Source organism: Fistularia commersonii, unplaced genomic scaffold (assembly GCF_037954325.1).
Source record: "Fistularia commersonii isolate RoL2024-O1a breed Wild unplaced genomic scaffold, RoL_Fcom_v1.0 HiC_scaffold_41, whole genome shotgun sequence".
NCBI classification, from domain to species: Eukaryota; Metazoa; Chordata; class Actinopteri; order Syngnathiformes; family Fistulariidae; genus Fistularia; species Fistularia commersonii.
This window is the reverse complement of record NW_028233999.1, coordinates 220,104-232,500: the sequence shown is the minus strand read 5'-3', so window position 1 is coordinate 232,500 and position 12,397 is coordinate 220,104.

The following is a 12,397-nucleotide window of genomic DNA, read 5'->3' as shown; positions in this document are numbered from 1 at the left end:
TTCGGCTAAAGCTATTAGCACAGCTATGAAGACTTAAGGTGTGTTTATGTGTATATGTGTGTGTCTGTGTGTGTGTGACTGTCTTTGTGTGTGTGTGTGTGTGTGTGTGTGTGAAAGGCTCTTTTGGTGGGGGAGGGGGGGTCGCGGACAGGGATTACCATTGGGCACACACATGTGAATGAGTGGATGACCTAATGTTTGTTTGGTTGTGGATGCGTTTCGGCTAATGCTATTAGCACATCTATGATGAATTAAGGTGTGTGTGTGTGTGTGTGTGTGTGTGTGTGTGTGTGTTTGTTTTTTTTTTGTGTCTGTGTGAGTGTGTTCGTGTGTGTATGTGTGAGAGTTTGTTTAGGTGGGGGGGGTACCAGGGCCCTTCGCGGAGGAGCATTGGAGCGGAGAAGCGGAGGAATGGAGGAGTGGAGGTAATTTTTCTCTTCTCAAAGGCAGAGGATGGGAAGTTTGGGGGCAGTAGGACGCCTTAGACCGGCCACTGTGAGCCTTCTCCAGATATAGATCCCCCGGACGTATGATTGGAGCTCCCGGACCATTGGGCACACACATGTGAATGAGTGGATGAGCTAATGTTTGTTTGGTAGTGGATGCATTTCGGCTAATGCTATTAGCACAGCTATGATGAGTTAAGGTGTGTTTGTGTGTGTGTGTGTGTGTGTGTGTGTGTGTGTGCGCGTGTGTGTGTTTGGGTGTTTTTGTGTGTGTGTGAGTGTGTTTAGGTGGGGGGGGGGTACCAGGGCCCATAGCGGAGGAGCGGTGGAGCTGAGAAGCGGAGGAGCGGAGTAGCGGAGGTATTGTTTCTCCTCTCAGAGGCGGGGAAGCTTGGGAGCTATTAGCACAGCTATGATGACTTAAGGTGTGTGTGTGTGTGTGTGTGTTTGTGTGTTTGTGTGTTCTTGTGTGTGTGTGTGTGTGTGTGTGTGTTTGTGTGTGCGTTTGTGTATATGTGTGTAACAGTTTGTTTAGGTGGGGGGGGGGGCGGACAGGGGGTAGCTGGGCCTGGAGCGGATGAGCTGTGAAGCGGATGGAGGGCAGAAGCACGTCCCATAATTCTCCTGAGTCCGGCGGATCGGGAGTACCAGGGCCTATAGCGGAGGAGCGGTGGAGCGGAGAAGCGGACCATTGGGCACACACATGTGAATGAGTGGATGAGCTAATGTTTGTTTGGTTGTGGATGCGTTTCGGCTAATGCTATTAGCACAGCTATGATGACTTAATGTGTGTATGTGTGTCAGTGTGTGTGTGTGTGTGTGAGTGTCTTTGTGTATGTGTGTGATAGTTTGTTTTGGTGGGGGGGGGGGGGGGTCGCGGACATGGAGTACCAGGGCGCACACATGTGAATGAGTGGATGAGCTAATGTTTGTTTGGTTGTGGATGCGTTTCGGCTAAAGCTATTAGCACAGCTATGAAGACTGAAGGTGTGTGTATGTGTGTATGTGTGTGTCTGTGTGTGTGTGAGTGTCTTTGTGTGTGTGTGTGTGTGTGAGAGGCTCTTTTGGTGGGGGGGGGGGGGGTCGCGGACAGGGAGTACCATTGGGCACACACATGTGAATGAGTGGATGAGCGAATGTTTGGTTGTGGATGCGTTTCGGCTAATGCTATTAGCACAGCTCTGATGAGTTAAGATGTGTGTATGTGTGTTTGTGTGTTTGTGTGTTTTTGTGTGTGTGTGAGTGATTTTGTGTGAGAGTTTGTTTAGGTAGGGGGGGGGGGAGTACCAGGGCCCATAGCGGAGGAGCGGTGGAGCTGAGAAGCGGAGGAGCAGAGGAGCGGAGGTAATGTTTCTTCTCTCAGAGGCGGAGCAGCTTGGGGGCAGCAGAACCCCTTAGACGGGCTAATGTGAGCATTCTCCGGACATAGATCCCCCGAACGTATGATTGGAGCTCCCGGACCACTGGGCACAAACATGTGAATGAGAGGATGAGCTAATGTTTGTTTGGTTGTGGATGCGTTTCGGCTAATGCTATTAGCACAGCTATGATGAGTTAAGGTGTGTGTGTGTATGTGTGAGTGTGTGTGTTTGTTTTTGTGTCTGTGTGAGTGTGTTCGTGTGTGTATGTGTGAGAGTTTGTTTAAGTGGGGGGGGGGGGGGTACCAGGGCCCATCACGGAGGAGCGGTGGAGCGGAGAAGCGGAGGAATGGAGGAGCGGAGGTAATTTTTCTCTTCTCAAAGGCAGAGGATGGGAAGTTTGGGTGCAGTAGGACGCCTTAGACCGGCCACTGTGAGCCTTCTCCAGATATAGATCCCCCGGATGTATGATTGGAGCTCCCGGACCATTGGGCACACACATGTGAATGAGTGGATGAGCTAATGTTTGTTTGGTAGTTGATGCGTTTCGGCTAATACTATTAGCACAGCTATGATGAGTTATGATGAGTGTTTGTGTGTTTGTGTGTTCTTGTGTGTGTGTGTGTTTGTGTGTGCGTTTGTGTATATGTGTGTGACAGTTTGTTTAGGTGGGGGGGGGGGGCGCGGACAGGGGGTAGCTGGGCCTGGAGCGGATGAGCTGTGAAGCGGATGGAGGGCAGAAGCACGTCCCATAATTCTCCTGAGTCCGGCGGATCGGGAGTACCAGGGCCTATAGCGGAGGAGCGGTGGAGCGGAGAAGCGGACCATTGGGCACACACATGTGAATGAGTGGATGAGCTAATGTTTGTTTGGTTGTGGATGCATTTCGGCTAATGCTATTAGCACAGCTATGATGACTTAATGTGTGTATGTGTGTCAGTGTGTGTGTGTGTGTGAGTGTCTTTGTGTATGTGTGTGATAGTTTGTTTTGGTGGGGGGGGGGGGGTCGCGGACACGGAGTACCAGGGCGCACACATGTGAATGAGTGGATGAGCTAATGTTTGTTTGGTTGTGGATGCGTTTCGGCTAATGCTATTAGCACAGCTATGATGAGTTAAGGTGTGTGTGTGTGTGTGTGAGTGTGTGTGTTTGTTTGTTTTTGTGTCTATGTGAGTGTGTTCGTGTGTGTATGTGTGAGAGTTTGTTTAAGTGGGGGGGGGGTACCAGGGCCCATCACGGAGGAGCGGTGGAGCGGAGAAGCGGAGGAATGGAGGAGCGGAGGTGATTTTTCTCTTCTCAAAGGCAGAGGATGGGAAGTTTGGGGGCAGTAGGACGCCTTAGACCGGCCACTGTGAGCCTTCTCCAGATACAGATCCCCCGGACGTATGATTGGAGCTCCCGGACCATTGGGCACACACATGTGAATGAGTGGATGAGCTAATGTTTGTTTGGTAGTGGATGCATTTCGGCTAATGCTATTAGCACAGCTATGATGAGTTAAGGTGTGTTTGTGTGTGTGTGTGTGTGTGTGTGTGTGTGTGCGCGTGTGTGTGTTTGTGTGTTTTTGTGTATGTTTGAGTGTGTTTAGGTGGGGGGGGGGGGTACCAGGGCCCATAGCGGAGGAGCGGTGGAGCTGAGAAGTGGAGGAGCGGAGTAGCGGAGGTATTGTTTCTCCTCTCAGAGGCGGGGAAGCTTGGGAGCTATTAGCACAGCTATGATGACTTAAGGTGTGTGTGTGTGTGTGTTTGTGTGTTTGTGTGTTCTTGTGCGTGTGTGTGTTTGTGTGTGCGTTTGTGTATATGTGTGTGACAGTTTGTTTAGGTGGGGGGGGGGGCGCGGACAGGGGGTAGCTGGGCCTGGAGCGGATGAGCTGTGAAGCGGATGGAGGGCAGAAGCACGTCCCATAATTCTCCTGAGTCCGGCGGATCGGGAGTACCAGGGCCTATAGCGGAGGAGCGGTGGAGCGGAGAAGCGGACCATTGGGCACACACATGTGAATGAGTGGATGAGCTAATGTCTGTTTGGTTGTGGATGCATTTCGGCTAATGCTATTAGCACAGCTATGATGACTTAATGTGTGTATGTGTTACAGTGTGTGTGTGTGTGTGAGTGTTTTTGTGTATGTGTGTGATAGTTTGTTTTGGTGGGGGGGGGGGGGGGTCGCGGACACGGAGTACCAGGGCGCACACATGTGAATGAGTGGATGAGCTAATGTTTGTTTGGTTGTGGATGCGTTTCGGCTAAAGCTATTAGCACAGCTATGAAGACTGAAGGTGTGTGTATGTGTGTATGTGTGTGTCTGTGTGTGTGTGAGTGTCTTTGTGTGTGTGTGTGTGTGAGAGGCTCTTTTGGTGGGGGGGGGCGGGGTCGCGGACAGGGAGTACCATTGGGCACACACATGTGAATGAGTGGATGAGCGAATGTTTGTTTGGTTGTGGATGCGTTTCGGCTAATGCTATTAGCACAGCTCTGATGACTTAAGATGTGTGTGTTTGTGTGTTTTTGTGTGTGTGTGAGTGATTTTGTGTGAGTTTTTGATTAGGTGGGGGGGGGGGGGGGGGGAGTACCAGGGCCCATAGCGGAGGAGCGGTGGAGCTGAGAAGCGGAGGAGCAGAGGAGCGGAGGTAATGTTTCTTCTCTCAGAGGCGGAGCAGCTTGGGGGCAGCAGAACCCCTTAGACGGGCTAATGTGAGCATTCTCCGGACATAGATCCCCCGAACGTATGATTGGAGCTCCCGGACCACTGGGCACACACATGTGAATGAGTGGATGAGCTAATGTTTGTTTGGTTGTGGATGCGTTTCGGCTAATGCTATTAGCACAGCTATGATGAGTGAAGGTGTTTGTGTGTGTGTGTGAGTGTGTGTGTTTGTTTGTTTTTGTGTCTATGTGAGTGTGTTCGTGTGTGTTTGGTTGAGAGTTTGTTTAAGTGGGGGGGGGGGGTACCAGGGCCCATCATGGAGGAGCGGTGGAGCGGAGAAGCGGAGGAATTGAGGAGCGGAGGTAATTTTTCTCTTCTCAAAGGCAGAGGATGGGAAGTTTGGGTGCAGTAGGACGCCTTAGACCGGCCACTGTGAGCCTTCTCCAGATATAGATCCCCCGGATGTATGATTGGAGCTCCCGGACCATTGGGCACACACATGTGAATGAGTGGATGAGCTAATGTTTGTTTGGTAGTGGATGCGTTTCGGCTAATGCTATTAGCACAGCTATGATGAGTTAAGGTGTTTGTGTGTGTGTGTGTGTGTATGTGTGTGTGTGTGTGTGTCTTTGTTTGTGTTTGTGTTTGTGTGTTTTTGTGTGTGTGTGAGTGTGTTTAGGTGGGGGGGGGGTACCAGGGCCAATAGCGGAGGAGCGGTAGAGCTGAGAAGCGGAGGAGCATAGGAGCGGAGGTCATGTTTCTTCTCTCAGAGGCGGGGAAGCTTGGGGGCAGAAGAACCCCTTAGACGGCCTAATGTGAGCCTTCTCTGGAGATAGCTCCCCCAGACGTATGACCGGAGCTCCCAGACCTCTGGGCACATACATGTGAATGAGTGGATGAGCTAATGTTTGTGTGGTTGTGGATGCGTTTCGGCTAATGCTTTTAGCACAGCTATGATGACTTAAGGTGTGTATGTGTGTCTGTGTGTGTGTGTATGTGAGTGTCTTTGTTTATGTGTGTGATAGTTTCTTTTGGTGGGGGGGGGGTCGCGGACAGGGAGTACCAGGGCACACACATGTGAATGAGTGGATGAGCTAATGTTTGTTTGGTTGTGGATGCGTTTCGGCTAATGCTATTAGCACCGCTATGAAGACTTAAAGTGTGTGTATGTGTATATGTGTGTGTCTGTGTGTGTGTGTGAGTGTCTTTGTGTGTGTGTGTGTGTGTGTGTGTTTGTGTGTGTGAAAGGCTCTTTTGGTGGGGGAGGGGGGGGTCGCGGACAGGGATTACCATTGGGCACACACATGTGAATGAGTGGATGAGCTAATGTTTGTTTGGTTGTGGATGCGTTTCGGTTAATGCTATTAGCACATCTATGATGAATTAAGGTTTGTGTGTGTGTGTGTGTGTGTTTGTTTTTTTTGTGTCTGTGTGAGTGTGTCGTGTGTGTATCTGTGAGAGTTTGTTTAGGTGGGGGGGGGTACTAGGGCCCTTCGCGGAGGAGCGGTGGAGCGGAGAAGCAGAGGAATGGAGGAGTGGAGGTAATTTTTCTCTTCTTAAAGGCAGAGGATGGGAAGTTTGGGGGCAGTAGGACGCCTTAGACCGGCCACTGTGAGCCTTGTCCAGATATAGATCCCCCGGACGTATGATTGGAGCTCCCGGACCATTGGGCACACACATGTGAATGAGTGGATGAGCTAATGTTTGTTTGGTAGTGGATGCATTTCGGCTAATGCTATTAGCACAGCTATGATGAGTTAAGGTGTGTTTGTGTGTGTGTGTGTGTGTGTGTGCGCGCGTGTGTGTGTTTGTGTGTTTTTGTGTATGTGTGAGTGTGTTTAGGTGGGGGGGGGAGGTACCAGGGCCCATAGCGGAGGAGCGGTGGAGCTGAGAAGCGGAGGAGCGGAGGAGCGGAGTAGCGGAGGTATTGTTTCTCCTCTCAGAGGCGGGGAAGCTTGGGAGCTATTAGCACAGCTATGATGACTTAAGGTGTGTGTGTGTGTGTGTGTGTTTGTGTGTTTGTGTGTTCTTGTGTGTGTGTGTGTTTGTGTGTGCGTTTGTGTATATGTGTGTGACAGTTTGTTTAGGTGGGGGGGGGCGCGGAAGGGGGGTAGCTGGGCCTGGAGCGGATGAGCTGTGAAGCGGATGGAGGGCAGAAGCACGTCCCATAATTCTCCTGAGTCCGGCGGATCGGGAGTACCAGGGCCTATAGCGGAGGAGCGGTGGAGCGGAGAAGCGGACCATTGGGCACACACATGTGACTGAGTGGATGAGCTAATGTTTGTTTGGTTGTGGATGCATTTCGGCTAATGCTATTAGCACAGCTATGATGACTTAATGTGTGTATGTGTGTCAGTGTGTGTGTGTGTGTGAGTGTCTTTGTGTATGTGTGTGATAGTTTGTTTTGGTGGGGGGGGGGGGGGGTCGCGGACACGGAGTACCAGGGCGCACACATGTGAATGAGTGGATGAGCTAATGTTTGTTTGGTTGTGGATGCGTTTCGGCTAAAGCTATTAGCACAGCTATGAAGACTGAAGGTGTGTGTATGTGTGTATGTGTGTGTCTGTGTGTGTGTGAGTGTCTTTGTGTGTGTGTGTGTGTGTGTGAGAGGCTCTTTTGGTGGGGGGGGGGGGGTCGCGGACAGGGAGTACCATTGGGCACACACATGTGAATGAGTGGATGAGCGAATGTTTGTTTGGTTGTGGATGCGTTTCGGCTAATGCTATTAGCACAGCTCTGATGAGTTAAGATGTGTGTGTATGTGTGTTTGTGTGTTTGTGTGTTTTTGTGTGTGTGTGAGTGATTTTGTGTGAGAATTTGTTTAGGTGGGGGGGGGGGAGGAGTACCAGGGCCCATAGCGGAGGAGCGACGGAGCTGAGAAGCGGAGGAGCAGAGGAGCGGAGGTAATGTTTCTTCTCTCAGAGGCGGAGCAGCTTGGGGGCAGCAGAACCCCTTAGACGGGCTAATGTGAGCATTCTCCGGACATAGATCCCCTGTACGTATGATTGGAGCTCCCGGACCACTGGGCACACACATGTGAATGAGTGGATGAGCTAATGTTTGTTTGGTTGTGGATGCGTTTCGGCTAATGCTATTAGCACAGCTATGATGAGTTAAGGTGTGTGTGTGTGTGTGTGTGTGTGTGTGTGTGTTTGTTTGTTTTTGTGTCTGTGTGAGTGTGTTCGTGTGTGTATGTGTGAGAGTTTGTTTAAGTGTGTGGGGGGGGGGGGTACCAGGGCCCATCACAGAGGAGCGGTGGAGCGGAGAAGCGGAGGAATGGAGGAGCGGAGGTAATTTTTCTCTTCTCAAAGGCAGAGGATGGGAAGTTTGGGTGCAGTAGGACGCCTTAGACCGGCCACTGTGAGCCTTCTCCAGATATAGATCCCCCGGATGTATGATTGGAGCTCCCGGACCATTGGGCACACACATGTGAATGAGTGGATGAGCTAATGTTTGTTTGGTAGTGGATGCGTTTCGGCTAATGCTATTAGCACAGCTATGATGAGTTAAGGTGTGTGTGTGTGTGTGTGTGTTTGTGTGTGTGTGAGTGTCTTTGTGTGTGTTTGTGTGTTTTTGAGTGTGTGTGAGTGTGTTTAGGTGGGGGGGGGGGGTACCAGGGCCAATAGCGGAGGAGCGGTGGAGCTGAGAAGCGGAGGAGCAGAGGAGCGGAGGTAATGTTTCTTCTCTCAGAGGCGGGGAAGCTTGGGGGCAGAAGAACCCCTTAGACGGCCTGATGTGAGCATTCTCCGGACATAGATCCCCTGTACGTATGATTGGAGCTCCCGGACCACTGGGCACACACATGTGAATGAGTGGATGAGCTAATGTTTGTTTGGTTGTGGATGCGTTTCGGCTAATGCTATTAGCACAGCTATGATGAGTTAAGGTGTGTGTGTGTGTGTGTGTGTGTGTGTGTGTGTTTGTTTGTTTTTGTGTCTGTGTGAGTGTGTTCGTGTGTGTATGTGTGAGAGTTTGTTTAAGTGTGTGGGGGGGGGGGTACCAGGGCCCATCACAGAGGAGCGGAGAAGCGGAGGAATGGAGGAGCGGAGGTAATTTTTCTCTTCTCAAAGGCAGAGGATGGGAAGTTTGGGTGCAGTAGGACGCCTTAGACCGGCCACTGTGAGCCTTCTCCAGATATAGATCCCCCGGATGTATGATTGGAGCTCCCGGACCATTGGGCACACACATGTGAATGAGTGGATGAGCTAATGTTTGTTTGGTAGTGGATGCGTTTCGGCTAATGCTATTAGCACAGCTATGATGAGTTAAGGTGTGTGTGTGTGTGTGTGTGTGTGTGTGTGTGTGAGTGTCTTTGTGTGTGTTTGTGTGTTTTTGAGTGTGTGTGAGTGTGTTTAGGTGGGGGGGGGGGTACCAGGGCCAATAGCGGAGGAGCGGTGGAGCTGAGAAGCGGAGGAGCAGAGGAGCGGAGGTAATGTTTCTTCTCTCAGAGGCGGGGAAGCTTGGGGGCAGAAGAACCCCTTAGACGGCCTGATGTGAGCCTTCTCTGGAGATAGCTCCCCCAGACGTATGACCGGAGCTGCCGGACCATTGGGCACACACATGTGAATGAGTGGATGAGCTAATGTTTGTTTGGTTGTGGATGCGTTTCGGCTAATGCTATTAGCACAGCTAATATGAGTTAAGGTGTGTGTGTGTGTATGTCTGTGTGTGTTTGTGTGTGTGTGTGTGTGTGAGTTTGTTTAGGTGGGGGGGGTCGCGGACAGGGAGTACCAGGGCCTCGAGCGGATGAGCTGAGGAGTGGAGGAGGGCAGATGCCCGGCCTTGATTCGCTTATGTCCAGCGGTTCGGGAATTCCAGGGCCCAAAGCGGAGGAGCAGTGGAGCTGAGAAGCGGAGGAGCGGAGGAGCGGAGTAGCAGAGGCATAGTTTCTCCTCTCAGAGGCGGGGAAGCTTGGGGGCATCAGAACCCCTTGGACGGGCTAATGTGAGCATTCTCCGGACATAGATCCCCCGAACGTATGAATGGAGCTCCCGGACCATTGGGCACACACATGTGAATGAGTGGATGAGCTAATGTTTGTTTGGTTGTGGATGCATTTCGGCTAATGCTATTAGCACAGCTATGATGAGTTAAGGTGTGTGTGTGTGTGTGTGTGTGTGTGTGTCTGTTTGTTTGTTTTTGTGTCTGTGTGAGGGTGTTCGTGTGTGTGTGTGTGAGAGTTTGTTTAGGTGGGGGGGGGGGGGTACCAAGGCCCATCGCGGAAGAGCTGTGGAGCGGAGAAGCGGAGGAATGGAGGAGCGGAGGTAATTTCTCTCTTCTCAAAGGCAGAGGATGGGAAGTTTGGGGGCAGTAGGACGCCTTAGACCAGCCACTGTGAGCCTTCTCCAGATATAGATCCCCCGGACGTATGATTGGAGCTCCCGGACCATTGGGCACACACATGTGAATGAGTGGATGAGCTAATGTTTGTTTGGTAGTGGATGCGTTTCGGCTAATGCTATTAGCACAGCTATGATGAGTTAAGGTGTGTTTGTGTGTGTGTGTGTGTGTGTGTGTGCGTTTGTGTGCTTGTGTGTTTTTGTGTGTGAGTGAGTGTGTTTAAGTGGGGGGGGGTACCAGGGCCCATAGCCGAGGAGCGGTGGAGCTGAGAAGCGGAGGAGCGGAGTAGCGGAGGTATTGTTTCTCCTCTCAGAGGCGGGGAATCTTGGGAGCTATTAGCACAGCTATGATGACTTAAGGTGTGTGTGTGTTTGTGTGTTTGTGTGTTCTTGTGTGTGTGTGTGTGTGTGTTTTTGTGTGTGCGTTTGTGTATATGTTTGTGACAGTTTGTTTAGGTGGGGGGGGGGCGCGGACAGGGGGTAGCTGGGCCTGGAGCGGATGAGCTGTGAAGCGGATGGAGGGCAGAAGCACGTCCCATAATTCTCCTGAGTCCGGCGGATCGGGAGTACCAGGGCCCATAGCGGAGGAGCGGTGGAGCGGAGAAGCGAACCATTGGGCACACACATGTGAATGAGTGGATGAGCTAATGTTTGTTTGGTTGTGGATGCATTTCGGTAATGCTATTAGCACAACTATGATGACTTAATGTGTGTATGTGTTTCAGTGTGTGTGTGTGTGTGAGTGTCTTTGTGTATGTGTGTGATAGTTTGTTTTGGTGGGGGGGGGGGGGGGTCGCGGACACGGAGTACCAGGGCACACACATGTGAATGAGTGGATGAGCTAATGTTTGTTTGGTTGTGGATGCGTTTCGGCTAAAGCTATTAGCACAGCTATGATGAGTTAAGGTGTGTGTGTATGTGTGTGTGTGTGTGTTTGTGTGTTTTTGTGTGTGTGTGAGTGATTTTTTGTGAGAGTTTATTTTGGTGGGGGGGGGGGGGGGGGAGTACCAGGGCCCATAGCGGAGGAGCAGTGGAGCTGAGAAGCGGAGGAGCGGAGTAGCGGAGGTATTGTTTCTCTTCTCAGAGGCGGGGAAGCTTGGGAGCTATTAGCACAGGTATGATGACTTAAGATGTGTGTGTGGGTGTGTGTTTGTGTGTTTGTGTGTTTGTGTGTTTGTGTGTTCTCGTGTGTGTGTGTGTGTGTGTGTGTGTGTGTGTTTGTGTGTGCGATTGTGTATATGTGTGTGACAGTTTGTTTAGGTGGGGGGGGGCGCGGACAGGGGGTAGCTGGGCCTGGAGCGGATGAGCTGTGGAGCGGATGGAGGGCAGAAGCACGTCCCATTCAGCCGCCGGCAACCATAAAAACCTATCTTTAACTTAAAAACAAACAAAAATATGCAATATCTCATTTCTGTGCAATATTCAGAAACTGTGCAATATTTCATTTCATAACAGCTACATTGTGCAATATTTCATCTCATCTCATAAGAGCTACACTATAATGTTCCCTTCTATCATACTATTGTGCACTCCTTACCTCACTTGTTACTAAGACACTCATAGTTTTATCACTGCTTACTAAGACACTTTATAGTTTCACTGAAACACTTTATAGTTTATAGTTTATTTTTATTTATAATTCTGCCTTTCTTTTATTATTTATTACTGTTATATTTTCTGTAACTCTGGCACTGCAATTTCCTTCGGGATTATAAAAGTTGTTCTGATTCTTATTCTTAATTCTCCTGAGTCCGGCGGATCGGGAGTACCAGGGCCCATAGTGGAGGAGCGGTGGAGCGGAGAAGCGGACCATTGAGCACACACATTTGAATGAATGGATGAGCTAATGTTTCTTTGGTTGTGGATGCGTTTCGGCTAATGCTATTAGCACAGCTATGATGACTTAATGTGTGTATGTGCGTCAGTGTGTGTGTGTGTGTGAGTGTCTTTGTGTATGTGTGTGATAGTTTGTTTTGGTGGGGGGGGGGGGGGGGTCGCGGACACGGAGTACCAGGGCACACACATGTGAATGAGTGGATGAGCTAATGTTTGTTTGGTTGTGGATGCGTTTCGGCTAAAGCTATTAGCACAGCTATGAAGACTTAAGGTATGTGTATGTGATTATGTGTGTGTCTGTGTGTGTGTGAGTGTCTTTGTGTGTGTGTGTGAGAGGCTCTTTTGGTGGGGGGGGGGGGTCGTGGACAGGGAGTACCATTGGGCACACACATGTGAATGAGTGGTTTAGCTAATGTTTGTTTGGTTGTGAATGCGTTTCGGCTAATGCTATTAGCACAGCTATGAGTTAAGGTGTGTGTATGTGTGTGTGTGTGTGTGTTTGTGTGTTTTTGTGTGTGTGTGAGGGATTTTGTGTGAGAGTTTGTTTAGGTGGGGGGGTGGTACCAGGGCCCATCGCGGAGGAGCGGAGGAGCGGAGGAGCGGAGAAGCGGAGGAATGGAGGAGCGGAGGTAATGTTTCTCTTCTCAAAGGCAGAGGATGGGAAGTTTGGGGGCAGTAGGACGCCGGTGCGAGCGATGCGTTTCAAGGCGTATTGCATGTGTGTATGGAGGGGGGGGGTCTACAGGACACCGCAGACCGGCAATGGTGCACCTTCTC